We start from the raw sequence: 27,346 nt of genomic DNA, 5'->3' as shown, positions 1-27,346 counted from the left end.
TTGCTGCTATATATTAAACTTTAACATGGGAGCAGACATTTTTAGAGAATATAATTGATATTTGCCTATTTGTATATTGTAGAATGTTAAAGGATTTACAGTTTTAATAGTATTTCAAATACCAGAGAATAAAAAACAGAACTGTTTCAGTTTTACGAAATAGCTTTTTAGACATAGCAGATTTTCAGAGCATATTACTTGAAAATAAAATAATCACTTAGTGAGGTTTAAGCCATGTGGTTTTATTTTGAAATTGCTCATTCCATAGGAGCATCAGTAAAAGCCCTCCAGGAGTAGCTGATGCTCTTTCCTTCCGCCTGAGCACCGGCTGTATTTTCTTTAAGCCTCAGACTCTCGGGCAACACCATAGCCCTCAACTCTGTTTAGTTGAGAAAAGGCTTTATGAGTCATATGTTTTTTCTAGGGGTATGGAGCTCCCAGACTTATTAAGTACAGGGAGAGAGTAAGAGTCTGAACACATTCAATAAACTCCAATGTGCTCAGGTGAGAAGACAGGTGCCTGAACTCACATGTGAAGAAGAACTTAAGAGGATGCTTTCTGACTCTGCTTCGTGCCTCTGACTAAGCAGTCCTGGACATCCCCGTTACAGCCACGGAATAACACAGGCAGTCTTGATGGAGCAGAAGTCCTCCTATGTCCATCATTTGTGCAGAGCAAACTGGCTTAAGATCTCTCATTTCCTGCTGCAGTGGTAATTTACAGAGATACAGAACTGCCATCTAGTGACTAAGAGAGCAGCAAAGTGCTTTACATGAAAAGTGAAATTCTGAGTTTTATAAAACAGAACAGTGAAGCACTAAAGTTGGTAAAGTTGATACAATGTGGCACACGAAAGTTATAGTAAACCTGAAAAATGTGTAGGTGAACTAATCAGTTGCTCTCTATGCCTCTAAAACATGTCTTGACATCCTACTCATAAATAGTAGAGTTTAAATATAATAGAATAACTTTGGAAACAAACTTCTCATCTCATCTCATCCACTGCTGTTGGCAGGAGCCGGGATTAAATAACCAGATGGTGAGAACCCATGTTGAAGCACCAGTTTTATCACAATGGAGAGAATATGAGGCATAACCCAACGGACTGATGTTCACATCTTCCCTCTTACCCTTGATCAGTTTTGTAAACATGGTTTTCTTTATCAGTTAAATATGAATTATAACAGTTACTTTAAAGGATTACTGTAAGAATTGCATAAGGGAATACAGCAAAGGAACTGGCGCACAGTAGATTGATAGTTAATTCTCCTGCCCTGTCTCTCTTCTAAGAAACATACAGAAATAATCTAAGAATAGAACCCATGTATAAAGTAAACTTATGACAAACAGTCAATGGCTCCTGAAGTAAGGGACATCATTGTTGAGTGCTTAACCTCAACTGCCTCCAAATACTGTTAACTCTCAATTAATTTTATGTGTTTTCTGTCTTCCAGACACTTCACTGGCTACAAGGAAAGGAGAAGTGTGAAATTGAAATTAATTTCACCCTTGAATGGCCTAGCTGTAACAACAGGTGTTTTAAATCACCTAGTTCTTCAGGTTTTCTGCTTATTACTATATATTTTAACATGGTTCACAGCCAGAGAAAATAAGAAAATCATTATAATTTTACACACGTGAATATATGTCTTGACTATTACAGCTGGACTCTTAATATATAGAGCAATGTTGTACATGTTTTGTGCTTGTTGATAGTACAGAATACTTTTGTCCAGGTTTTCTTTGGCATTATCATAAATAATGAAGATCTCAGTAATATAAGCCCAGGAGAAAAGGGTTTATAAAAATCTAACATACTATCCTAGTCATGCCTCAAAAAAAAAAAAGCTATAAAAATAATGAGAGGATATTTTGAAGGCACTATTTTTCTTAATTATTTCCAACTTTATTTCCCTTTACCTCTTTTTAATCTTTCTCCGTCTTATTCGCCATTGGCTAATCATCTCACAGTAATTAAATCACCCTCAGCTGAGTCCACCATGCCTCTTCAAGTGCCCCAGCCTAATGTCTGTCTCAGCTCTGACAAAAAGTAGCTGGGAAAACCTGTTTTGTGGCACTATTCTTAAGAATATCTTTACTCTTGGGCTGGCCCCGTGGCTTAGTGGTTAAGTGTGCACACTCTGCTGCTGGCGGCCCGGGTTTGGATCCCAGGCATGCACTGACATGCCAGTTCTCTGGCCATGCTGACACCGCGTCCCAAATACAGTAACTAGAAGGATGTGCAACTATGACATACAACTATCTACTGGGGCTTTGCGGGGAAAATAAATAAATAAATAAAATTATTAAAAAAAAAAAGAACATCTTTACTCTTACAATAATAGCTATATGTTTGAAAGGCACCAGTGGATTACAAAATGAAGTACTTGACCAATGTTGTATCCTCATTTTCCCTCCAGGGAGAACACAACATTCGTGTGTAATGCAGGGCTGCTGCTTTATTGTTCTCTCCTTTCAAGACATTTTATTACTTGTAAAACATAATAGGATTAATGGTGATATATGAGTAACAATATAAACTTACAGACAGCAAAAAGATACTATTTCAGTGTCATCATTTTATGTACTGTAACAAACAGTAATATTTTCATAGTGTAATATCTTGATTGATCATAAATTTTTTCCTGGCTCATTTTTATGCTAATTCATTTATTAGATTACCAAATTTATACTTTTATGATCTTTATTTTCAATCAATATAATTGAAGGGACATCAGTTGTTCTTGGTAAGTGAAAGTTCAGAAAAAATTTTTGATAATGTATAAGTTTGAGAAGGATCTTTTTGTTTTTTAAAAGAGAAGTCAGGCCTGGCCCTGTGGCTTAGTGGTTAACTGCGCGCGCTCCGCTGCTGGAGGCCCGGGTTCGGATCCCGGGCACGCACCGACGCACCACTTCTCCGGCCATGCTGAGGCAGTGTCCCACATACATCAAGGATGTGCAGCTATGACATACAGCTATCTACTGGAGCTTTGGGGGAAAAATAAATAAATAAAATTATAAAAAATATAAAAGAGAAGTCATTTAATATTTAGAAAAGTTCTCAAAAATCATCAAACTCTTTAATTTTACAGAAAGGAATACTACGTTCCAGAGAGGCTAAGTACGTTGTCACACACTAACCAGAAACAGACCTGGGCCTAGAACTCAGGTCTGAGTCACCTGACTTCTACTGGACCACACTCAAGGGAGCACACCCTCTTCTTACTGGTAATTTCTAATACTAAGTTATTTTCAAAAGCACAGTTGAGAGAAATTGTAAATAAATAAAACATGATTTTATATAAAAAAGTAGCAATTGCGACCCACAATTTCTATTCCATATGAGTGTTTCCTTTCTTGTAGGTTTCCTGTTTTCAATACCAAGTCCATTTTGGTAACAAGAAAAAAGACATAATGTTTAGTTTCTTTAGTAACATACAAAAAGCTTCTGTGGAAATTAAAAAGACACTAACTAATGTCTCGTCTACTAAAGCAACTTAAGAATATTATTTGATTTTGGGAAAGCTCTGAGAGATTTTTTTAAAAATCATATCCACGTGACTATTAGTCCAGCCAGGCACATCTCCACATGACATCTCCTAGAGTGCCCAGTTTTCTGCTGGATCCAGCTATTGTCAGGCCCAATGCTCTGGCTGAGTAGAGAATGATGCCGCTTCTGAAAAGCATGTACTCAGTTCCACTTCAAGGCTGATTGATGGAGACACTAGGAAAGGAAAAGATGAAAATATTACCCTAATCAATGATGTAAAACACAAGCTATGAGCAACCGTTAAAAGAATTCTCTATGAAATTGATCAAATCTACTATCACTACACCGGGCTATTTCCTATCAGTAATTTGACACATAAACAAATAGAATAGTGTATTTAATGATATCAATTCTTTTAGTTGTGTGCTTTTCCTTTTAAAACTACATATGCTTATATGTGTTTGCTTTATTTTCAGGTGGTGTCACCGTGTCAAGGCCTCGCGGGCAGGTGGGGCTTTCACTGAGGACCCCCAAGGCCCCCCATAGGCCCGCTGGCTGTGCACGTGCCCTTGGCCTCATGGGTTAAACCCAAGGCCGCAGGGCTTCCATAGCGAGCGGCCAGAGAAAGAAGGGCCCATGGAGAGGTAGGCGAGGTGGGCAGGGGGCGCCATCTTACTCTCCTCAGCTCCCTGAGGTAGAGAGAGACAGAGACAGAGACAGAGAGAGAGATCCCTGACCTCTGAGTCTCTGCCTCCACCGCTGGCTGGTGCCAACTCACACGCCATCCCACTTCCACCCATCACCCCCACGCCTGCCCCGGGGCCAGCCCCACCACAGAGAGGCCTGTTCCTGCTCACTTCTGTGCCAGTCCCTTCCCGACCTGACCCCAGTGCAGGGGAGAATATTCAGACAAGTCTTTCCTTGTCCCTCTGCATGACAATAGACTGCCTCCCCTCTCCCATTCCACAGGCCCACCCAGGACATCCACATTTGTCATTAGCTCAGGAGAGGATGCAAGATGAGAATCTCTGCTATTGTGTGGGGAGACTCAGTTTCCCGGGTTTTCCCCATGGACACATGTTCTTGAGCTGGGTCTGATTTTCTCCAGAAAACCTGGCTTGCTAAGGAATTGGCCAGCCCTAAGAACCTGAAGAGAAAGGGCGGATGGGGATTCTCTCTCTGCCCCCGACAGCCCCGAGCTGGGTCGGTCCCTCAGACCCGGCCAGGGGCAGCCCATCCCCCGGCGCCCTTCCCCGGGGCATCCAAGGGCAGGCTGGGCGCCAGCCCCAGCCCGCTCGCCACTGCCACGACCATCGTCCTCCCTCGGGGGGCCTGGGCAGGACAGGACCCGGGTGTGGGAGGCCTCCAGATCTCAGGTCTGGCACACCGTTTACCAGGCTGCTTCCTCCTCTGACGGGGGCCTAGCACACCCCCCAGGAGACTTGGCAGCCGCCCCCAGGGCTCTATCCTCTGGAACTCGTCCCCTTGGAACGGGCCTGGCCCAGGTGCCAGGTTCGGCTGGTCGGCCAGCCTCCTCTTGGGAAAGCAGGCAAGCCGAGCCAGGCTTGCAGTGGCCCTGGCGTGACACCTGCGACCTCAGGCAGAGGTCCTCCCGCGTGCCCTCCATGGCGGATTTCTCCCCGGATCCGTGGCCTGGGCACTAGGAAGGCCGGGCCTCCCCGACTCCCGGGAGGAGGATCTAGCCCCGTTGCGCCCTGGGCCCCAAAGCCTGCGGTGCCATCTGCCTGTCTCGGCACTTCTGACTCCACAGAGCCTTTCCTACACCTGGGCTGGCTGCAGTGGCAAAGTGCAGGCGTGGGGTGAGGCTAAGGCTTTGTCTTTCCAGGAAGAAATGAAGCCCTGGCCGAAGCAGCAGGCCCAGGCAGAGCCTTGAGCTTGCAGCCCAGTACGCCTGTGGTCATCAGTTCCAGAGCAATGTTTCCAAGGCAGGGAAGCGGCCTCCAAGCTGAGTGGGAGTGGGGGAGGGGAGGGAACAACAGCTGAAGCCGAGTCCAGAAGGGCGGCAAAGGAACAGCTGCAGCTGGGTCAGAGCCTGGAGGGAGGGCGGGGCATTCACTGAGGACCCCCGAGGTCAGCCCTGGGCCCTGGCGGTCGCGCATGCGCCCTTGGCCTGTGCGGTGGGTGGGGGGTTGAAGCCAAGCCCGCAGGGCTCCCGGAGCGGCCAGAGAAAGAAGGGCCCATGGAGAGGTAGGCGAGGTGGGCAGGGGGCGCCATCTTACTCTCCTCAGCTCCCTGAGGTAGAGAGAGACAGAGACAGAGACAGAGAGAGAGATCCCTGACCTCTGAGTCTCTGCCTCCACCGCTGGCTGGTGCCAACTCACACGCCATCCCACTTCCACCCATCACCCCCACGCCTGCCCCGGGGCCAGCCCCACCACAGAGAGGCCTGTTCCTGCTCACTTCTGTGCCAGTCCCTTCCCGACCTGACCCCAGTGCAGGGGAGAATATTCAGACAAGTCTTTCCTTGTCCCTCTGCATGACAATAGACTGCCTCCCCTCTCCCATTCCACAGGCCCACCCAGGACATCCACATTTGTCATTAGCTCAGGAGAGGATGCAAGATGAGAATCTCTGCTATTGTGTGGGGAGACTCAGTTTCCCGGGTTTTCCCCATGGACACATGTTCTTGAGCTGGGTCTGATTTTCTCCAGAAAACCTGGCTTGCTAAGGAATTGGCCAGCCCTAAGAACCTGAAGAGAAAGGGCGGATGGGGATTCTCTCTCTGCCCCCGACAGCCCCGAGCTGGGTCGGTCCCTCAGACCCGGCCAGGGGCAGCCCATCCCCCGGCGCCCTTCCCCGGGGCATCCAAGGGCAGGCTGGGCGCCAGCCCCAGCCCGCTCGCCACTGCCACGACCATCGTCCTCCCTCGGGGGGCCTGGGCAGGACAGGACCCGGGTGTGGGAGGCCTCCAGATCTCAGGTCTGGCACACCGTTTACCAGGCTGCTTCCTCCTCTGACGGGGGCCTAGCACACCCCCCAGGAGACTTGGCAGCCGCCCCCAGGGCTCTAGCCTCTGGAACTCTTCCCCTTGGAACGGGCCTGGCCCAGGTGCCAGGTTCGGCTGGTCGGCCAGCCTCCTCTTGGGAAAGCAGGCAAGCCGAGCCAGGCTTGCAGTGGCCCTGGCGTGACACCTGCGACCTCAGGCAGAGGTCCTCCCGCGTGCCCTCCATGGCGGATTTCTCCCCGGATCCGTGGCCTGGGCACTAGGAAGGCCGGGCCTCCCCGACTCCCGGGAGGAGGGGCTAGCCCCGTTGCGCCCTGGCCCCCAAAGCCTGCGGTGCCATCTGCCTGTCTCGGCACTTCTGACTCCACAGAGCCTTTCCTACACCTGGGCTGGCTGCAGTGGCAAAGTGCAGGGGTGGGGTGAGGCTAAGTCTTTGTCTTTCCAGGAAGAAATGAAGCCCTGGCCGAAGCAGCTGGCCCAGGCAGAGCCTTGAGCTTGCAGCCCAGTACGCCTGTGGTCATCAGTTCCAGAGCAATGTTTCCAAGGCAGGGAAGCGGCCTCCAAGCTGAGTGGAGTGGGGGAGGGGAGGGAGACAACAGCTGAAGCCGAGTCCAGAAGGGCGGCAAAGGAACAGCTGCAGCTGGGTCAGAGCCTGGAGGGAGGGCGGGGCATGCACTGAGGACCCCAGAGGTCAGCCCTGGGCCCCGGCGGTCGCGCATGCGCCCTTGGCCTGTGCGGTGGGTGGGGGGTTGAAGCCAAGCCCGCAGGGCACCCTGAGCGGCCAGAGAAAGAAGGGCCCATGGAGAGGTAGGCGAGGTGGGCAGGGGGCGCCATCTTACTCTCCTCAGCTCCCTGAGGTAGAGAGAGACAGAGACAGAGACAGAGAGAGAGATCCCTGACCTCTGAGTCTCTGCCTCCACCGCTGGCTGGTGCCAACTCACACGCCATCCCACTTCCACCCATCACCCCCAAGCCTGCCCCGGGGCCAGCCCCACCACAGAGAGGCCTGTTCCTGCTCACCTCTGTGCCAGTCCCTTCCCGACCTGACCCCAGTGCAGGGGATAAGATTCAGACAAGTCTTTCCTTGTCCCTCTGCATGACAATAGACTTCCTCCCCTCTCCCATTCCACAGGCCCACCCAGGACATCCACATTTGTCATTAGCTCAGGAGAGGATGCAAGATGAGAATCTCTGCTATTGTGTGGGGAGACTCAGTTTCCCGGGTTTTCCCCATGGACACATGTTCTTGAGCTGGGTCTGATTTTCTCCAGACAACCTGGCTTGCTAAGGAATTGGCCAGCCCTAAGAACCTGAAGTGAAAGGGCGGATGGGGATTCTCTCTCTGCCCCCGACAGCCCCGAGCTGGGTCGGTCCCTCAGACCCGGCCAGGGGCAGCCCATATCCCGGCGCCCTTCCCCGGGGCATCCAAGGGCCGGCTGGGCGCCAGCCGCAGCCCGCTCGCCACTGCCACGACCATCGTCCTCCCTCGGGGGGCCTGGGCAGGACAGGACCCGGGTGTGGGAGGCCTCCAGATCTCAGGTCTGGCACACCGTTTACCAGGCTGCTTCCTCCTCTGACGGGGGCCTAGCACACCCCCCAGGAGACTTGGTAGCCGCCCCCAGGGCTCTAGCCTCTGGAACTCGTCCCCTTGGACGGGCCTGGCCCAGGTGCCAGGTTCGGCTGGTCGGCCAGCCTCCTCTTGGGAAAGCAGGCAAGCCGAGCCAGGCTTGCAGTGGCCCTGGCGTGACACCTGCGACCTCAGGCAGAGGTCCTCCCGCATGTTCTCCATGGCGGATTTCTCCCCGGATCCGTGGCCTGGGCACTAGGAAGGCCGGGCCTCCCCGACTCCCGGGAGGAGGATCTAGCCCCGTTGCGCCCTGGCCCCCAAAGCCTGCGGTGCCATCTGCCTGTCTCGGCACTTCTGACTCCACAGAGCCTTTCCTACACCTGGGCTGGCTGCAGTGGCAAAGTGCAGGCGTGGGGTGAGGCTAAGGCTTTGTCTTTCCAGGAAGAAATGAAGCCCTGGCCGAAGCAGCAGGCCCAGGCAGAGCCTTGAGCTTGCAGCCCAGTACGCCTGTGGTCATCAGTTCCAGAGCAATGTTTCCAAGGCAGGGAAGCGGCCTCCAAGCTGAGTGGGAGTGGGGGAGGGGAGGGAGACAACAGCTGAAGCTGAGTCCAGAAGGGCGGCAAAGGAACAGCTGCAGCTGGGTCAGAGCCTGGAGGGAGGGCGGGGCATTCACTGAGGACCCCCGAGGTCAGCCCTGGGCCCTGGCGGTCGCGCATGCGCCCTTGGCCTGTGCGGTGGGTGGGGGGTTGAAGCCAAGCCTGCAGGGCTCCCGGAGAGGACAGAGAAAGAAGGGCCCATGGAGAGGTAGGCGAGGTGGGCAGGGGGCGCCATCTTACTCTCCTCAGCTCCCTGAGGTAGAGAGAGACAGAGACAGAGACAGAGAGAGAGATCCCTGACCTCTGAGTCTCTGCCTCCACCGCTGGCTGGTGCCAACTCACACGCCATCCCACTTCCACCCATCACCCCCACGCCTGCCCCGGGGCCAGCCCCACCACAGAGAGGCCTGTTCCTGCTCACTTCTGTGCCAGTCCCTTCCCGACCTGACCCCAGTGCAGGGGAGAATATTCAGACAAGTCTTTCCTTGTCCCTCTGCATGACAATAGACTGCCTCCCCTCTCCCATTCCACAGGCCCACCCAGGACATCCACATTTGTCATTAGCTCAGGAGAGGATGCAAGATGAGAATCTCTGCTATTGTGTGGGGAGACTCAGTTTCCCGGGTTTTCCCCATGGACACATGTTCTTGAGCTGGGTCTGATTTTCTCCAGAAAACCTGGCTTGCTAAGGAATTGGCCAGCCCTAAGAACCTGAAGAGAAAGGGCGGATGGGGATTCTCTCTCTGCCCCCGACAGCCCCGAGCTGGGTCGGTCCCTCAGACCCGGCCAGGGGCAGCCCATCCCCCGGCGCCCTTCCCCGGGGCATCCAAGGGCAGGCTGGGCGCCAGCCCCAGCCCGCTCGCCACTGCCACGACCATCGTCCTCCCTCGGGGGGCCTGGGCAGGACAGGACCCGGGTGTGGGAGGCCTCCAGATCTCAGGTCTGGCACACCGTTTACCAGGCTGCTTCCTCCTCTGACGGGGGCCTAGCACACCCCCCAGGAGACTTGGCAGCCGCCCCCAGGGCTCTAGCCTCTGGAACTCGTCCCCTTGGAACGGGCCTGGCCCAGGTGCCAGGTTCGGCTGGTCGGCCAGCCTCCTCTTGGGAAAGCAGGCAAGCCGAGCCAGGCTTGCAGTGGCCCTGGCGTGACACCTGCGACCTCAGGCAGAGGTCCTCCCACGTGCCCTCCATGGCGGATTTCTCCCCGGATCCGTGGCCTGGGCACTAGGAAGGCCGGGCCTCCCCGACTCCCGGGAGGAGGGGCTAGCCCCGTTGCGCCCTGGCCCCCAAAGCCTGCGGTGCCATCTGCCTGTCTCGGCACTTCTGACTCCACAGAGCCTTTCCTACACCTGGGCTGGCTGCAGTGGCAAAGTGCAGGGGTGGGGTGAGGCTAAGGCTTTGTCTTTCCAGGAAGAAATGAAGCCCTGGCCGAAGCAGCTGGCCCAGGCAGAGCCTTGAGCTTGCAGCCCAGTACGCCTGTGGTCATCAGTTCCAGAGCAATGTTTCCAAGGCAGGGAAGCGGCCTCCAAGCTGAGTGGAGTGGGGGAGGGGAGGGAGACAACAGCTGAAGCCGAGTCCAGAAGGGCGGCAAAGGAACAGCTGCAGCTGGGTCAGAGCCTGGAGGGAGGGCGGGGCATGCACTGAGGACCCCAGAGGTCAGCCCTGGGCCCCGGCGGTCGCGCATGCGCCCTTGGCCTGTGCGGTGGGTGGGGGGTTGAAGCCAAGCCCGCAGGGCTCCCTGAGCGGCCAGAGAAAGAAGGGCCCATGGAGAGGTAGGCGAGGTGGGCAGGGGGCGCCATCTTACTCTCCTCAGCTCCCTGAGGTAGAGAGAGACAGAGACAGAGACAGAGAGAGAGATCCCTGACCTCTGAGTCTCTGCCTCCACCGCTGGCTGGTGCCAACTCACACGCCATCCCACTTCCACCCATCACCCCCACGCCTGCCCCGGGGCCAGCCCCACCACAGAGAGGCCTGTTCCTGCTCACCTCTGTGCCAGTCCCTTCCCGACCTGACTCCAGTGCAGGGGAGAAGATTCAGACAAGTCTTTCCTTGTCCCTCTGCATGACAATAGACTATCTCCCCTCTCCCATTCCACAGGCCCACCCAGGACATCCACATTTGTCATTAGCTCAGGAGAGGATGCAAGATGAGAATCTCTGCTATTGTGTGGGGAGACTCAGTTTCCCGGGTTTTCCCCATGGACACATGTTCTTGAGCTGGGTCTGATTTTCTCCAGAAAACCTGGCTTGCTAAGGAATTGGCCAGCCCTAAGAACCTGAAGAGAAAGGGCGGATGGGGATTCTCTCTCTGCCCCCGACAGCCCCGAGCTGGGTCGGTCCCTCAGACCCGGCCAGGGGCAGCCCATATCCCGGCGCCCTTCCCCGGGGCATCCAAGGGCAGGCTGGGCGCCAGCCGCAGCCCGCTCGCCACTGCCACGACCATCGTCCTCCCTCGGGGGGGCCTGGGCAGGACAGGACCCGGGTGTGGGAGGCCTCCAGATCTCAGGTCTGGCACACCGTTTACCAGGCTGCTTCCTCCTCTGACGGGGGCCTAGCACACCCCCCAGGAGACTTGGCAGCCGCCCCCAGGGCTCTAGCCTCTGGAACTCGTCCCCTTGGAACGGGCCTGGCCCAGGTGCCAGGTTCGGCTGGTCGGCCAGCCTCCTCTTGGGAAAGCAGGCAAGCCGAGCCAGGCTTGCAGTGGCCCTGGCGTGACACCTGCGACCTCAGGCAGAGGTCCTCCCGCGTGCCCTCCATGGCGGATTTCTCCCCGGATCCGTGGCCTGGGCACTAGGAAGGCCGGGCCTCCCCGACTCCCGGGAGGAGGGGCTAGCCCCGTTGCGCCCTGGCCCCCAAAGCCTGCGGTGTCATCTGCCTGTCTCGGCACTTCTGACTCCACAGAGCCTTTCCTACACCTGGGCTGGCTGCAGTGGCAAAGTGCAGGCGTGGGGTGAGGCTAAGGCTTTGTCTTTCCAGGAAGAAATGAAGCCCTGGCCGAAGCAGCTGGCCCAGGCCGAGCCTTGAGCTTGCAGCCCAGTACGCATGTGGTCATCAGTTCCAGAGCAATGTTTCCAAGGCAGGGAAGCGGCCTCCAAGCTGAGTGGGAGTGGGGGAGGGGAGGGAGACAACAGCTGAAGCCGAGTCCAGAAGGGCGGCAAAGGAACAGCTGCAGCTGGGTCAGAGCCTGGAGGCAGGGCGGGGCATGCACTGAGGACCCCCGAGGTGAGCCCTAGGCCCCGGCGGTCGCGAATGTGCCCTCCGACTGTGCTGTGGGTGGGGGGTTGAAGCCAAGCCCGCAGGGCTCCCGGAGCGGCCAGAGAAAGAAGGGCCCATGGAGAGGTAGGCGAGGTGGGCAGGGGGCGCCATCTTACTCTCCTCAGATCCCTGAGGTAGAGAGAGACAGAGACAGAAAGAGAGAGAGAGATCCCTGACCTCTGAGTCTCTGCCTCCACCGCTGGCTGGTGCCAACTCACACGCCATCCCACTTCCACCCATCACCCCCACGCCTGCCCCGGGGCCAGCCCCACCACAGAGAGGCCTGTTCCTGCTCACCTCTGTGCCAGTCCCTTCCCGACCTGACCCCAGTGCAGGGGATAAGATTCAGACAAGTCTTTCCTTGTCCCTCTGCATGACAATATACTTCCTCCCCTCTCCCATTCCACAGCCCCACCCAGGACATCCACATTTGTCATTAGCTCAGGAGAGGATGCAAGATGAGAATCTCTGCTATTGTGTGGGGAGACTCAGTTTCCCGGGTTTTCCCCATGGACACATGTTCTTGAGCTGGGTCTGATTTTCTCCAGACAACCTGGCTTGCTAAGGAATTGGCCAGCCCTAAGAACCTGAAGAGAAAGGGCGGATGGGGATTCTCTCTCTGCCCCCGACAGCCCCGAGCTGGGTCGGTCCCTCAGACCCGGCCAGGGGCAGCCCATATCCCGGCGCCCTTCCCCGGGGCATCCAAGGGCCGGCTGGGCGCCAGCCGCAGCCCGCTCGCCACTGCCACGACCATCGTCCTCCCTCTGGGGGCCTGGGCAGGACAGGACCCGGGTGTGGGAGGCCTCCAGATCTCAGGTCTGGCACACCGTTTACCAGGCTGCTTCCTCCTCTGACGGGGGCCTAGCACACCCCCCAGGAGACTTGGTAGCCGCCCCCAGGGCTCTAGCCTCTGGAACTCGTCCCCTTGGACGGGCCTGGCCCAGGTGCCAGGTTCGGCTGGTCGGCCAGCCTCCTCTTGGGAAAGCAGGCAAGCCGAGCCAGGCTTGCAGTGGCCCTGGCGTGACACCTGCGACCTCAGGCAGAGGTCCTCCCGCATGTTCTCCATGGCGGATTTCTCCCCGGATCCGTGGCCTGGGCACTAGGAAGGCCGGGCCTCCCCGACTCCCGGGAGGAGGGGCTAGCCCCGTTGCGCCCTGGCCCCCAAAGCCTGCGGTGCCATCTGCCTGTCTCGGCACTTCTGACTCCACAGAGCCTTTCCTACACCTGGGCTGGCTGCAGTGGCAAAGTGCAGGCGTGGGGTGAGGCTAAGGCTTTGTCTTTCCAGGAAGAAATGAAGCCCTGGCCGAAGCAGCAGGCCCAGGCAGAGCCTTGAGCTTGCAGCCCAGTACGCCTGTGGTCATCAGTTCCAGAGCAATGTTTCCAAGGCAGGGAAGCGGCCTCCAAGCTGAGTGGGAGTGGGGGAGGGGAGGGAGACAACAGCTGAAGCTGAGTCCAGAAGGGCGGCAAAGGAACAGCTGCAGCTGGGTCAGAGCCTGGAGGGAGGGCGGGGCATTCACTGAGGACCCCCGAGGTCAGCCCTGGGCCCTGGCGGTCGCGCATGCGCCCTTGGCCTGTGCGGTGGGTGGGGGGTTGAAGCCAAGCCCGCAGGGCTCCCGGAGAGGACAGAGAAAGAAGGGCCCATGGAGAGGTAGGCGAGGTGGGCAGGGGGCGCCATCTTACTCTCCTCAGCTCCCTGAGGTAGAGAGAGACAGAGACAGAGACAGAGAGAGAGATCCCTGACCTCTGAGTCTCTGCCTCCACCGCTGGCTGGTGCCAACTCACACGCCATCCCACTTCCACCCATCACCCCCACGCCTGCCCCGGGTCCAGCCCCACCACAGAGAGGCCTGTTCCTGCTCACTTCTGTGCCAGTCCCTTCCCGACCTGACCCCAGTGCAGGGGAGAATATTCAGACAAGTCTTTCCTTGTCCCTCTGCATGACAATAGACTGCCTTCCCTCTCCCATTCCACAGGCCCACCCAGGACATCCACATTTGTCATTAGCTCAGGAGAGGATGCAAGATGAGAATCTCTGCTATTGTGTGGGGAGACTCAGTTTCCCGGGTTTTCCCCATGGACACATGTTCTTGAGCTGGGTCTGATTTTCTCCAGAAAACCTGGCTTGCTAAGGAATTGGCCAGCCCTAAGAACCTGAAGAGAAAGGGCGGATGGGGATTCTCTCTCTGCCCCCGACAGCCCCGAGCTGGGTCGGTCCCTCAGACCCGGCCAGGGGCAGCCCATCCCCCGGCGCCCTTCCCCGGGGCATCCAAGGGCAGGCTGGGCGCCAGCCCCAGCCCGCTCGCCACTGCCACGACCATCGTCCTCCCTCGGGGGGCCTGGGCAGGACAGGACCCGGGTGTGGGAGGCCTCCAGATCTCAGGTCTGGCACACCGTTTACCAGGCTGCTTCCTCCTCTGACGGGGGCCTAGCACACCCCCCAGGAGACTTGGCAGCCGCCCCCAGGGCTCTAGCCTCTGGAACTCGTCCCCTTGGAACGGGCCTGGCCCAGGTGCCAGGTTCGGCTGGTCGGCCAGCCTCCTCTTGGGAAAGCAGGCAAGCCGAGCCAGGCTTGCAGTGGCCCTGGCGTGACACCTGCGACCTCAGGCAGAGGTCCTCCCGCATGTTCTCCATGGCGGATTTCTCCCCGGATCCGTGGCCTGGGCACTAGGAAGGCCGGGCCTCCCCGACTCCCGGGAGGAGGGGCTAGCCCCGTTGCGCCCTGGCCCCCAAAGCCTGCGGTGCCATCTGCCTGTCTCGGCACTTCTGACTCCACAGAGCCTTTCCTACACCTGGGCTGGCTGCAGTGGCAAAGTGCAGGCGTGGGGTGAGGCTAAGGCTTTGTCTTTCCAGGAAGAAATGAAGCCCTGGCCGAAGCAGCAGGCCCAGGCAGAGCCTTGAGCTTGCAGCCCAGTACGCCTGTGGTCATCAGTTCCAGAGCAATGTTTCCAAGGCAGGGAAGCGGCCTCCAAGCTGAGTGGGAGTGGGGGAGGGGAGGGAGACAACAGCTGAAGCTGAGTCCAGAAGGGCGGCAAAGGAACAGCTGCAGCTGGGTCAGAGCCTGGAGGGAGGGCGGGGCATTCACTGAGGACCCCCGAGGTCAGCCCTGGGCCCTGGCGGTCGCGCATGCGCCCTTGGCCTGTGCGGTGGGTGGGGGGTTGAAGCCAAGCCCGCAGGGCTCCCGGAGAGGACAGAGAAAGAAGGGCCCATGGAGAGGTAGGCGAGGTGGGCAGGGGGCGCCATCTTACTCTCCTCAGCTCCCTGAGGTAGAGAGAGACAGAGACAGAGACAGAGAGAGAGATCCCTGACCTCTGAGTCTCTGCCTCCACCGCTGGCTGGTGCCAACTCACACGCCATCCCACTTCCACCCATCACCCCCACGCCTGCCCCGGGGCCAGCCCCACCACAGAGAGGCCTGTTCCTGCTCACTTCTGTGCCAGTCCCTTCCCGACCTGACCCCAGTGCAGGGGAGAATATTCAGACAAGTCTTTCCTTGTCCCTCTGCATGACAATAGACTGCCTTCCCTCTCCCATTCCACAGGCCCACCCAGGACATCCACATTTGTCATTAGCTCAGGAGAGGATGCAAGATGAGAATCTCTGCTATTGTGTGGGGAGACTCAGTTTCCCGGGTTTTCCCCATGGACACATGTTCTTGAGCTGGGTCTGATTTTCTCCAGAAAACCTGGCTTGCTAAGGAATTGGCCAGCCCTAAGAACCTGAAGAGAAAGGGCGGATGGGGATTCTCTCTCTGCCCCCGACAGCCCCGAGCTGGGTCGGTCCCTCAGACCCGGCCAGGGGCAGCCCATCCCCCGGCGCCCTTCCCCGGGGCATCCAAGGGCAGGCTGGGCGCCAGCCCCAGCCCGCTCGCCACTGCCACGACCATCGTCCTCCCTCGGGGGGCCTGGGCAGGACAGGACCCGGGTGTGGGAGGCCTCCAGATCTCAGGTCTGGCACACCGTTTACCAGGCTGCTTCCTCCTCTGACGGGGGCCTAGCACACCCCCCAGGAGACTTGGCAGCCGCCCCCAGGGCTCTAGCCTCTGGAACTCGTCCCCTTGGAACGGGCCTGGCCCAGGTGCCAGGTTCGGCTGGTCGGCCAGCCTCCTCTTGGGAAAGCAGGCAAGCCGAGCCAGGCTTGCAGTGGCCCTGGCGTGACACCTGCGACCTCAGGCAGAGGTCCTCCCGCGTGCCCTCCATGGCGGATTTCTCCCCGGATCCGTGGCCTGGGCACTAGGAAGGCCGGGCCTCCCCGACTCCCGGGAGGAGGGGCTAGCCCCGTTGCGCCCTGGCCCCCAAAGCCTGCGGTGCCATCTGCCTGTCTCGGCACTTCTGACTCCACAGAGCCTTTCCTACACCTGGGCTGGCTGCAGTGGCAAAGTGCAGGGGTGGGGTGAGGCTAAGGCTTTGTCTTTCCAGGAAGAAATGAAGCCCTGGCCGAAGCAGCTGGCCCAGGCAGAGCCTTGAGCTTGCAGCCCAGTACGCCTGTGGTCATCAGTTCCAGAGCAATGTTTCCAAGGCAGGGAAGCGGCCTCCAAGCTGAGTGGAGTGGGGGAGGGGAGGGAGACAACAGCTGAAGCCGAGTCCAGAAGGGCGGCAAAGGAACAGCTGCAGCTGGGTCAGAGCCTGGAGGGAGGGCGGGGCATGCACTGAGGACCCCAGAGGTCAGCCCTGGGCCCCGGCGGTCGCGCATGCGCCCTTGGCCTGTGCGGTGGGTGGGGGGTTGAAGCCAAGCCCGCAGGGCACCCTGAGCGGCCAGAGAAAGAAGGGCCCATGGAGAGGTAGGCGAGGTGGGCAGGGGGCGCCATCTTACTCTCCTCAGCTCCCTGAGGTAGAGAGAGACAGAGACAGAGACAGAGAGAGAGATCCCTGACCTCTGAGTCTCTGCCTCCACCGCTGGCTGGTGCCAACTCACACGCCATCCCACTTCCACCCATCACCCCCACGCCTGCCCCGGGGCCAGCCCCACCACAGAGAGGCCTGTTCCTGCTCACCTCTGTGCCAGTCCCTTCCCGACCTGACCCCAGTGCAGGGGATAAGATTCAGACAAGTCTTTCCTTGTCCCTCTGCATGACAATAGACTTCCTCCCCTCTCCCATTCCACAGGCCCACCCAGGACATCCACATTTGTCATTAGCTCAGGAGAGGATGCAAGATGAGAATCTCTGCTATTGTGTGGGGAGACTCAGTTTCCCGGGTTTTCCCCATGGACACATGTTCTTGAGCTGGGTCTGATTTTCTCCAGACAACCTGGCTTGCTAAGGAATTGGCCAGCCCTAAGAACCTGAAGAGAAAGGGCGGATGGGGATTCTCTCTCTGCCCCCGACAGCCCCGAGCTGGGTCGGTCCCTCAGACCCGGCCAGGGGCAGCCCATATCCCGGCGCCCTTCCCCGGGGCATCCAAGGGCCGGCTGGGCGCCACCCGCAGCCCGCTCGCCACTGCCACGACCATCGTCCTCCCTCGGGGGGCCTGGGCAGGACAGGACCCGGGTGTGGGAGGCCTCCAGATCTCAGGTCTGGCACACCGTTTACCAGGCTGCTTCCTCCTCTGACGGGGGCCTAGCACACCCCCCAGGAGACTTGCTAGCCGCCCCCAGGGCTCTAGCCTCTGGAACTCGTCCCCTTGGACGGGCCTGGCCCAGGTGCCAGGTTCGGCTGGTCGGCCAGCCTCCTCTTGGGAAAGCAGGCAAGCCGAGCCAGGCTTGCAGTGGCCCTGGCGTGACACCTGCGACCTCAGGCAGAGGTCCTCCCGCATGTTCTCCATGGCGGATTTCTCCCCGGATCCGTGGCCTGGGCACTAGGAAGGCCGGGCCTCCCCGACTCCCGGGAGGAGGGGCTAGCCCCGTTGCGCCCTGGCCCCCAAAGCCTGCGGTGCCATCTGCCTGTCTCGGCACTTCTGACTCCACAGAGCCTTTCCTACACCTGGGCTGGCTGCAGTGGCAAAGTGCAGGCGTGGGGTGAGGCTAAGGCTTTGTCTTTCCAGGAAGAAATGAAGCCCTGGCCGAAGCAGCAGGCCCAGGCAGAGCCTTGAGCTTGCAGCCCAGTACGCCTGTGGTCATCAGTTCCAGAGCAATGTTTCCAAGGCAGGGAAGCGGCCTCCAAGCTGAGTGGGAGTGGGGGAGGGGAGGGAGACAACAGCTGAAGCTGAGTCCAGAAGGGCGGCAAAGGAACAGCTGCAGCTGGGTCAGAGCCTGGAGGGAGGGCGGGGCATTCACTGAGGACCCCCGAGGTCAGCCCTGGGCCCTGGCGGTCGCGCATGCGCCCTTGGCCTGTGCGGTGGGTGGGGGGTTGAAGCCAAGCCCGCAGGGCTCCCGGAGAGGACAGAGAAAGAAGGGCCCATGGAGAGGTAGGCGAGGTGGGCAGGGGGCGCCATCTTACTCTCCTCAGCTCCCTGAGGTAGAGAGAGACAGAGACAGAGACAGAGAGAGAGATCCCTGACCTCTGAGTCTCTGCCTCCACCGCTGGCTGGTGCCAACTCACACGCCATCCCACTTCCACCCATCACCCCCACGCCTGCCCCGGGGCCAGCCCCACCACAGAGAGGCCTGTTCCTGCTCACTTCTGTGCCAGTCCCTTCCCGACCTGACCCCAGTGCAGGGGAGAATATTCAGACAAGTCTTTCCTTGTCCCTCTGCATGACAATAGACTGCCTCCCCTCTCCCATTCCACAGGCCCACCCAGGACATCCACATTTGTCATTAGCTCAGGAGAGGATGCAAGATGAGAATCTCTGCTATTGTGTGGGGAGACTCAGTTTCCCGGGTTTTCCCCATGGACACATGTTCTTGAGCTGGGTCTGATTTTCTCCAGAAAACCTGGCTTGCTAAGGAATTGGCCAGCCCTAAGAACCTGAAGAGAAAGGGCGGATGGGGATTCTCTCTCTGCCCCCGACAGCCCCGAGCTGGGTCGGTCCCTCAGACCCGGCCAGGGGCAGCCCATCCCCCGGCGCCCTTCCCCGGGGCATCCAAGGGCAGGCTGGGCGCCAGCCCCAGCCCGCTCGCCACTGCCACGACCATCGTCCTCCCTCGGGGGGCCTGGGCAGGACAGGACCCGGGTGTGGGAGGCCTCCAGATCTCAGGTCTGGCACACCGTTTACCAGGCTGCTTCCTCCTCTGACGGGGGCCTAGCACACCCCCCAGGAGACTTGGCAGCCGCCCCCAGGGCTCTAGCCTCTGGAACTCGTCCCCTTGGAACGGGCCTGGCCCAGGTGCCAGGTTCGGCTGGTCGGCCAGCCTCCTCTTGGGAAAGCAGGCAAGCCGAGCCAGGCTTGCAGTGGCCCTGGCGTGACACCTGCGACCTCAGGCAGAGGTCCTCCCGCGTGCCCTCCATGGCGGATTTCTCCCCGGATCCGTGGCCTGGGCACTAGGAAGGCCGGGCCTCCCCGACTCCCGGGAGGAGGGGCTAGCCCCGTTGCGCCCTGGCCCCCAAAGCCTGCGGTGCCATCTGCCTGTCTCGGCACTTCTGACTCCACAGAGCCTTTCCTACACCTGGGCTGGCTGCAGTGGCAAAGTGCAGGGGTGGGGTGAGGCTAAGGCTTTGTCTTTCCAGGAAGTAATGAAGCCCTGGCCGAAGCAGCTGGCCCAGGCAGAGCCTTGAGCTTGCAGCCCAGTACGCATGTGGTCATCAGTTCCAGAGCAATGTTTCCAAGGCAGGGAAGCGGCCTCCAAGCTGAGTGGGAGTGGGGGAGGGGAGGGAGACAACAGCTGAAGCCGAGTCCAGAAGGGCGGCAAAGGAACAGCTGCAGCTGGGTCAGAGCCTGGAGGGAGGGCGGGGCATTCACTGAGGACCCCCGAGGTGAGCCCTAGGCCCCGGCGGTCGCGAATGCGCCCTCCGACTGTGCTGTGGGTGGGGGGTTGAAGCCAAGCCCGCAGGGCTCCCGGAGCGGCCAGAGAAAGAAGGGCCCATGGAGAGGTAGGCGAGGTGGGCAGGGGGCGCCATCTTACTCTCCTCAGATCCCTGAGGTAGAGAGAGACAGAGACAGAAAGAGAGAGAGAGATCCCTGACCTCTGAGTCTCTGCCTCCACCGCTGGCTGGTGCCAACTCACACGCCATCCCACTTCCACCCATCACCCCCACGCCTGCCCCGGGGCCAGCCCCACCACAGAGAGGCCTGTTCCTGCTCACCTCTGTGCCAGTCCCTTCCCGACCTGACCCCAGTGCAGGGGATAAGATTCAGACAAGTCTTTCCTTGTCCCTCTGCATGACAATAGACTTCCTCCCCTCTCCCATTCCACAGGCCCACCCAGGACATCCACATTTGTCATTAGCTCAGGAGAGGATGCAAGATGAGAATCTCTGCTATTGTGTGGGGAGACTCAGTTTCCCGGGTTTTCCCCATGGACACATGTTCTTGAGCTGGGTCTGATTTTCTCCAGACAACCTGGCTTGCTAAGGAATTGGCCAGCCCTAAGAATTTGAAGAGAAAGGGCGGATGGGGATTCTCTCTCTGCCCCGGACAGCCCCGAGCTGGGTCGGTCCCTCAGACCCGGCCAGGGGCAGCCCATATCCCGGCGCCCTTCCCCGGGGCATCCAAGGGCCGGCTGGGCGCCAGCCGCAGCCCGCTCGCCACTGCCACGACCATCGTCCTCCCTCGGGGGGCCTGGGCAGGACAGGCCCCGGGTTTGGGAGGCCTCCAGATCTCAGGTCTGGCACACCGTTTACCAGGCTGCTTCCTCCTCTGACGGGGGCCTAGCACACCCCCCAGGAGACTTGGTAGCCGCCCCCAGGGCTCTAGCCTCTGGAACTCGTCCCCTTGGACGGGCCTGGCCCAGGTGCCAGGTTCGGCTGGTCGGCCAGCCTCCTCTTGGGAAAGCAGGCAAGCCGAGCCAGGCTTGCAGTGGCCCTGGCGTGACACCTGCGACCTCAGGCAGAGGTCCTCCCGCATGTTCTCCATGGCGGATTTCTCCCCGGATCCGTGGCCTGGGCACTAGGAAGGCCGGGCCTCCCCGACTCCCGGGAGGAGGGGCTAGCCCCGTTGCGCCCTGGCCCCCAAAGCCTGCGGTGCCATCTGCCTGTCTCGGCACTTCTGACTCCACAGAGCCTTTCCTACACCTGGGCTGGCTGCAGTGGCAAAGTGCAGGCGTGGGGTGAGGCTAAGGCTTTGTCTTTCCAGGAAGAAATGAAGCCCTGGCCGAAGCAGCAGGCCCAGGCAGAGCCTTGAGCTTGCAGCCCAGTACGCCTGTGGTCATCAGTTCCAGAGCAATGTTTCCAAGGCAGGGAAGCGGCCTCCAAGCTGAGTGGGAGTGGGGGAGGGGAGGGAGACAACAGCTGAAGCTGAGTCCAGAAGGGCGGCAAAGGAACAGCTGCAGCTGGGTCAGAGCCTGGAGGGAGGGCGGGGCATTCACTGAGGACCCCCGAGGTCAGCCCTGGGCCCTGGCGGTCGCGCATGCGCCCTTGGCCTGTGCGGTGGGTGGGGGGTTGAAGCCAAGCCCGCAGGGCTCCCGGAGAGGACAGAGAAAGAAGGGCCCATGGAGAGGTAGGCGAGGTGGGCAGGGGGCGCCATCTTACTCTCCTCAGCTCCCTGAGGTAGAGAGAGACAGAGACAGAGACAGAGAGAGAGATCCCTGACCTCTGAGTCTCTGCCTCCACCGCTGGCTGGTGCCAACTCACACGCCATCCCACTTCCACCCATCACCCCCACGCCTGCCCCGGGGCCAGCCCCACCACAGAGAGGCCTGTTCCTGCTCACTTCTGTGCCAGTCCCTTCCCGACCTGACCCCAGTGCAGGGGAGAATATTCAGACAAGTCTTTCCTTGTCCCTCTGCATGACAATAGACTGCCTCCCCTCTCCCATTCCACAGGCCCACCCAGGACATCCACATTTGTCATTAGCTCAGGAGAGGATGCAAGATGAGAATCTCTGCTATTGTGTGGGGAGACTCAGTTTCCCGGGTTTTCCCCATGGACACATGTTCTTGAGCTGGGTCTGATTTTCTCCAGAAAACCTGGCTTGCTAAGGAATTGGCCAGCCCTAAGAACCTGAAGAGAAAGGGCGGATGGGGATTCTCTCTCTGCCCCCGACAGCCCCGAGCTGGGTCGGTCCCTCAGACCCGGCCAGGGGCAGCCCATCCCCCGGCGCCCTTCCCCGGGGCATCCAAGGGCAGGCTGGGCGCCAGCCCCAGCCCGCTCGCCACTGCCACGACCATCGTCCTCCCTCGGGGGGCCTGGGCAGGACAGGACCCGGGTGTGGGAGGCCTCCAGATCTCAGGTCTGGCACACCGTTTACCAGGCTGCTTCCTCCTCTGACGGGGGCCTAGCACACCCCCCAGGAGACTTGGCAGCCGCCCCCAGGGCTCTAGCCTCTGGAACTCGTCCCCTTGGAACGGGCCTGGCCCAGGTGCCAGGTTCGGCTGGTCGGCCAGCCTCCTCTTGGGAAAGCAGGCAAGCCGAGCCAGGCTTGCAGTGGCCCTGGCGTGACACCTGCGACCTCAGGCAGAGGTCCTCCCACGTGCCCTCCATGGCGGATTTCTCCCCGGATCCGTGGCCTGGGCACTAGGAAGGCCGGGCCTCCCCGACTCCCGGGAGGAGGGGCTAGCCCCGTTGCGCCCTGGTCCCCAAAGCCTGCGGTGCCATCTGCCTGTCTCGGCACTTCTGACTCCACAGAGCCTTTCCTACACCTGGGCTGGCTGCAGTGGCAAAGTGCAGGGGTGGGGTGAGGCTAAGGCTTTGTCTTTCCAGGAAGAAATGAAGCCCTGGCCGAAGCAGCTGGCCCAGGCAGAGCCTTGAGCTTGCAGCCCAGTACGCCTGTGGTCATCAGTTCCAGAGCAATGTTTCCAAGGCAGGGAAGCGGCCTCCAAGCTGAGTGGAGTGGGGGAGGGGAGGGAGACAACAGCTGAAGCCGAGTCCAGAAGGGCGGCAAAGGAACAGCTGCAGCTGGGTCAGAGCCTGGAGGGAGGGCGGGGCATGCACTGAGGACCCCAGAGGTCAGCCCTGGGCCCCGGCGGTCGCGCATGCGCCCTTGGCCTGTGCGGTGGGTGGGGGGTTGAAGCCAAGCCCGCAGGGCTCCCTGAGCGGCCAGAGAAAGAAGGGCCCATGGAGAGGTAGGCGAGGTGGGCAGGGGGCGCCATCTTACTCTCCTCAGCTCCCTGAGGTAGAGAGAGACAGAGACAGAGACAGAGAGAGAGATCCCTGACCTCTGAGTCTCTGCCTCCACCGCTGGCTGGTGCCAACTCACACGCCATCCCACTTCCACCCATCACCCCCACGCCTGCCCCGGGGCCAGCCCCACCACAGAGAGGCCTGTTCCTGCTCACCTCTGTGCCAGTCCCTTCCCGACATGACTCCAGTGCAGGGGAGAAGATTCAGACAAGTCTTTCCTTGTCCCTCTGCATGACAATAGACTGTCTCCCCTCTCCCATTCCACAGGCCCACCCAGGACATCCACATTTGTCATTAGCTCAGGAGAGGATGCAAGATGAGAATCTCTGCTATTGTGTGGGGAGACTCAGTTTCCCGGGTTTTCCCCATGGACACATGTTCTTGAGCTGGGTCTGATTTTCTCCAGACAACCTGGCTTGCTAAGGAATTGGCCAGCCCTAAGAACCTGAAGAGAAAGGACGGATGGGGATTCTCTCTCTGCCCCCGACAGTCCCGAGCTGGGTCGGTCCCTCAGACCCGGCCAGGGGCAGCCCATATCCCGGCGCCCTTCCCCGGGGCATCCAAGGGCAGGCTGGGCGCCAGCCGCAGCCCGCTCGCCACTGCCACGACCATCGTCCTCCCTCGGGGGGGCCTGGGCAGGACAGGACCCGGGTGTGGGAGGCCTCCAGATCTCAGGTCTGGCACACCGTTTACCAGGCTGCTTCCTCCTCTGACGGGGGCCTAGCACACCCCCCAGGAGACTTGGCAGCCGCCCCCAGGGCTCTAGCCTCTGGAACTCGTCCCCTTGGAACGGGCCTGGCCCAGGTGCCAGGTTCGGCTGGTCGGCCAGCCTCCTCTTGGGAAAGCAGGCAAGCCGAGCCAGGCTTGCAGTGGCCCTGGCGTGACACCTGCGACCTCAGGCAGAGGTCCTCCCGCGTGCCCTCCATGGCGGATTTCTCCCCGGATCCGTGGCCTGGGCACTAGGAAGGCCGGGCCTCCCCGACTCCCGGGAGGAGGGGCTAGCGCCGTTGCGCCCTGGCCCCCAAAGCCTGCGGTGTCATCTGCCTGTCTCGGCACTTCTGACTCCACAGAGCCTTTCCTACACCTGGGCTGGCTGCAGTGGCAAAGTGCAGGCGTGGGGTGAGGCTAAGGCTTTGTCTTTCCAGGAAGTAATGAAGCCCTGGCCGAAGCAGCTGGCCCAGGCAGAGCCTTGAGCTTGCAGCCCAGTACGCATGTGGTCATCAGTTCCAGAGCAATGTTTCCAAGGCAGGGAAGCGGCCTCCAAGCTGAGTGGGAGTGGGGGAGGGGAGGGAGACAACAGCTGAAGCCGAGTCCAGAAGGGCGGCAAAGGAACAGCTGCAGCTGGGTCAGAGCCTGGAGGGAGGGCGGGGCATTCACTGAGGACCCCCGAGGTGAGCCCTAGGCCCCGGCGGTCGCGAATGCGCCCTCCGACTGTGCTGTGGGTGGGGGGTTGAAGCCAAGCCCGCAGGGCTCCCGGAGCGGCCAGAGAAAGAAGGGCCCATGGAGAGGTAGGCGAGGTGGGCAGGGGGCGCCATCTTACTCTCCTCAGATCCCTGAGGTAGAGAGAGACAGAGACAGAAAGAGAGAGAGAGATCCCTGACCTCTGAGTCTCTGCCTCCACCGCTGGCTGGTGCCAACTCACACGCCATCCCACTTCCACCCATCACCCCCACGCCTGCCCCGGGGCCAGCCCCACCACAGAGAGGCCTGTTCCTGCTCACCTCTGTGCCAGTCCCTTCCCGACCTGACCCCAGTGCAGGGGAGAATATTCAGACAAGTCTTTCCTTGTCCCTCTGCATGACAATAGACTGCCTCCCCTCTCCCATTCCACAGGCCCACCCAGGACATCCACATTTGTCATTAGCTCAGGAGAGGATGCAAGATGAGAATCTCTGCTATTGTGTGGGGAGACTGAGTTTCCCGGGTTTTCCCCATGGACACATGTTCTTGAGCTGGGTCTGATTTTCTCCAGAAAACCTGGCTTGCTAAGGAATTGGCCAGCCCTAAGAACCTGAAGAGAAAGGGCGGATGGGAATTCTCTCTCTGCCCCCGACAGCCCCGAGCTGGGTCGGTCCCTCAGACCCGGCCAGGGGCATCCCATCCCCCGGCGCCCTTCCCCGGGGCATCCAAGGGCAGGCTGGGCGCCAGCCCCAGCCCGCTCGCCACTGCCACGACCATCGTCCTCCCTCGGGGGGCCTGGGCAGGACAGGACCCGGGTGTGGGAGGCCTCCAGATCTCAGGTCTGGCACACCGTTTACCAGGCTGCTTCCTCCTCTGACGGGGGCCTAGCACACCCCCCAGGAGACTTGGCAGCCGCCCCCAGGGCTCTAGCCTCTGGAACTCGTCCCCTTGGAACGGGCCTGGCCCAGGTGCCAGGTTCGGCTGGTCGGCCAGCCTCCTCTTGGGAAAGCAGGCAAGCCGAGCCAGGCTTGCAGTGGCCCTGGCGTGACACCTGCGACCTCAGGCAGAGGTCCTCCCGCGTGCCCTCCATGGCGGATTTCTCCCCGTATCCGTGGCCTGGGCACTAGGAAGGCCGGGCCTCCCCGACTCCCGGGAGGAGGGGCTAGCCCCGTTGCGCCCTGGCCCCCAAAGCCTGCGGTGCCATCTGCCTGTCTCGGCACTTCTGACTCCACAGAGCCTTTCCTACACCTGGGCTGGCTGCAGTGGCAAAGTGCAGGGGTGGGGTGAGGCTAAGGCTTTGTCTTTCCAGGAAGAAATGAAGCCCTGGCCGAAGCAGCTGGCCCAGGCAGAGCCTTGAGCTTGCAGCCCAGTACGCCTGTGGTCATCAGTTCCAGAGCAATGTTTCCAAGGCAGGGAAGCGGCCTCCAAGCTGAGTGGAGTGGGGGAGGGGAGGGAGACAACAGCTGAAGCCGAGTCCAGAAGGGCGGCAAAGGAACAGCTGCAGCTGGGTCAGAGCCTGGAGGGAGGGCGGGGCATGCACTGAGGACCCCCGAGGTCAGCCCTGGGCCCCGGCGGTCGCGCATGCGCCCTTGGCCTGTGCGGTGGGTGGGGGGTTGAAGCCAAGCCCGCAGGGCTCCCTGAGCGGCCAGAGAAAGAAGGGCCCATGGAGAGGTAGGCGAGGTGGGCAGGGGGCGCCATCTTACTCTCCTCAGCTCCCTGAGGTAGAGAGAGACAGAGACAGAGACAGAGAGAGAGATCCCTGACCTCTGAGTCTCTGCCTCCACCGCTGGCTGGTGCCAACTCACACGCCATCCCACTTCCACCCATCACCCCCACGCCTGCCCCGGGGCCAGCCCCACCACAGAGAGGCCTGTTCCTGCTCACCTCTGTGCCAGTCCCTTCCCGACCTGACTCCAGTGCAGGGGAGAAGATTCAGACAAGTCTTTCCTTGTCCCTCTGCATGACAATAGACTGTCTCCCCTCTCCCATTCCACAGGCCCACCCAGGACATCCACATTTGTCATTAGCTCAGGAGAGGATGCAAGATGAGAATCTCTGCTATTGTGTGGGGAGACTCAGTTTCCCGGGTTTTCCCCATGGACACATGTTCTTGAGCTGGGTCTGATTTTCTCCAGACAACCTGGCTTGCTAAGGAATTGGCCAGCCCTAAGAACCTGAAGAGAAAGGGCGGATGGGGATTCTCTCTCTGCCCCCGACAGCCCCGAGCGGGGTCGGTCCCTCAGACCCGGCCAGGGGCAGCCCATATCCCGGCGCCCTTCCCCGGGGCATCCAAGGGCCGGCTGGGCGCCACCCGCAGCCCGCTCGCCACTGCCACGACCATCGTCCTCCCTCGGGGGGCCTGGGCAGGACAGGACCCGGGTGTGGGAGGCCTCCAGATCTCAGGTCTGGCACACCGTTTACCAGGCTGCTTCCTCCTCTGACGGGGGCCTAGCACACCCCCCAGGAGACTTGGTAGCCGCCCCCAGGGCTCTAGCCTCTGGAACTCGTCCACTTGGACGGGCCTGGCCCAGGTGCCAGGTTCGGCTGGTCGGCCAGCCTCCTCTTGGGAAAGCAGGCAAGCCGAGCCAGGCTTGCAGTGGCCCTGGCGTGACACCTGCGACCTCAGGCAGAGGTCCTCCCGCATGTTCTCCATGGCGGATTTCTCCCCGGATCCGTGGCCTGGGCACTAGGAAGGCCGGGCCTCCCCGACTCCCGGGAGGAGGGGCTAGCCCCGTTGCGCCCTGGCCCCCAAAGCCTGCGGTGCCATCTGCCTGTCTCGGCACTTCTGACTCCACAGAGCCTTTCCTACACCTGGGCTGGCTGCAGTGGCAAAGTGCAGGCGTGGGGTGAGGCTAAGGCTTTGTCTTTCCAGGAAGAAATGAAGCCCTGGCCGAAGCAGCTGGCCCAGGCAGAGCCTTGAGCTTGCAGCCCAGTACGCCTGTGGTCATCAGTTCCAGAGCAATGTTTCCAAGGCAGGGAA

The sequence above is a fragment of the Diceros bicornis genome, assembly GCF_020826845.1.
Source record: "Diceros bicornis minor isolate mBicDic1 chromosome 30 unlocalized genomic scaffold, mDicBic1.mat.cur SUPER_30_unloc_1, whole genome shotgun sequence".
Lineage (NCBI taxonomy): Eukaryota > Metazoa > Chordata > Mammalia > Perissodactyla > Rhinocerotidae > Diceros > Diceros bicornis.
Note: the sequence above shows the minus strand (reverse complement) of the source record.